Below are 1,820 nucleotides of genomic sequence, written 5' to 3'. Positions count from 1 at the left end.
TATAAAGCTGGTCCAGTCAAATTTCTGGCATTTCAAGGACTTTTCACCTTCAAAATCCCCCTTTTGTGACTGTAAAGCTTCCAGTCTTTGATGTCAGAAGAATGTATACTTGAATTATGCTGTAAGGATCAGGTGCAATTTCTGATATACGCTCCATGGCCCTCTCTATAATAAAAATAATAATAATAATAATAGATGTGTATAAGAGACAGATTGAATAGTTTAGAATTTGTTGTTTATTATTATTATTATTATTATTATTATTATTATTATTATTATTATGTTTTCAACGTATTATGACCGTTGAAAAGGAAGTACCAACAGTGCAACACTTCGATCATCGAGCTCATTGAATTATATTTCAAGTTGTTGACGTGTTCGTGGTAAATATTAAGAAGACTATATGTTTTGTTTCAACATTATCAAACAAATAAAATTCAAGTTAACAAAATAAGGAGGGATGTAATATCCTTAAGAAGTGTTGACCCTATGTCAACTACGTCATCTAGTACACTCTAGGCAAACGAACGCAATGGCTGAATAAAGCACGATGTGCAAGAAAGAGGACCTGGCGTATTTCCTTATATTTAGTGTCCTCGATTACCCAACGCACATAATATGTATAATAATAATAAGTAATATTATTACTTATTATTATTATTATTATTATTATTATTATTATTATTATTATTATTATTATTATTATTATTATTATTATTATTATTACATTATTAAGAAGACACAACAATAATTGTTACTTAACCAATATCCTGAGGCGCGTATTCGATCTCACATCACCATAAAACACAAATTACTCGTCAAAGCTTCACACCATTCATCAACTTTAATAGCTATGCATTCGATCTCCCATCACCAGAAAACACAAATTACTCGTCAAAGCTTCATACATTTCATCAAATTTATAGGTAAAGCTTCACTCACTCAAGATAAAAAAAAAAAAAATTCAGGATTTCACTACAACAGCAAATTTATTTACCTTAGACTTCGACGTTATTTGGCGACCTCTAAGGAGGTGGGTCCAGGCTTCAAAGTGACGCCTGCATTAGGAAAATATTATAAGAGCTATGGATGCGCTACTATTGGTAAAATTAATTTTCTAGAAAAGAATAAATGATGTCTACAGCACTCGGTATTCCCAAGCGGTCTCCCATCCAAGTACTAACCAGACCCGACGTTGCTTAACTTCGGTGATCGGACGAGAACCGGTGTTTTGAAGGTAGTATGACCGTAGAAAGGTCGTAGACAAGGGTGCACCAACAGTGCAACACTTCGATCATCGAGCTCATTAAATGATATTTCACTAAAATACAGTTTTTAACCAATGAATAGAACAATTCCATAGCAAACATTTTTTTTATCGTTATTTGAATTTTCAAAAAGCATCACAGTTAAATTTTAAAAATCGAAATAAAAATCGCCGCAGAAAAATATTTACAATTTTTCGAAATTTATGAAATTTCAGAAATGTGTTCAGACTATGTTTATGTACATGTGGTAAAAATTTAATTTGTACATGTGATAAAAATTTCATCTCTAGAGATCGAGATCTCGAGTAGAGAGATAGAAACAGATAGAGAGAGATAGATAGATGAACATAGAGATAGAGACAGAGATAGAGAGAGATAAAATAAATGTGAAATAAACAAACACGAAGTTAAGCAACGTCGGGCCCGATTATTACTTCGATGGGAGACCGCCTGGGAATGCCGGGTGCGGTGGTGCTCAATTGCCTATGGCCATACTTTTTTTTTAAAACACCGGTTCTCGTCCGATCACCGAAGTTAAGCAACGTCGGGCCC

At 33.4% G+C, this 1,820-nt stretch overlaps 1 pseudogene; it reads right to left on the bottom strand.

Moving 5' to 3' along the window:
• Nucleotides 1-1,135: 1,135 nt before the first annotated feature.
• Nucleotides 1,136-1,254, bottom strand: LOC117112306 (annotated as a pseudogene).
• Nucleotides 1,255-1,820: the final 566 nt, after the last annotated feature.

This window comes from Anneissia japonica, unplaced genomic scaffold, assembly GCF_011630105.1.
Source record: "Anneissia japonica isolate Jap-2015-1 unplaced genomic scaffold, ASM1163010v1 scaffold55175_len1846_cov132, whole genome shotgun sequence".
NCBI classification, from domain to species: Eukaryota; Metazoa; Echinodermata; class Crinoidea; order Comatulida; family Comatulidae; genus Anneissia; species Anneissia japonica.
Note: the sequence above shows the minus strand (reverse complement) of the source record. Positions and strands in the feature narration are given on the sequence as shown.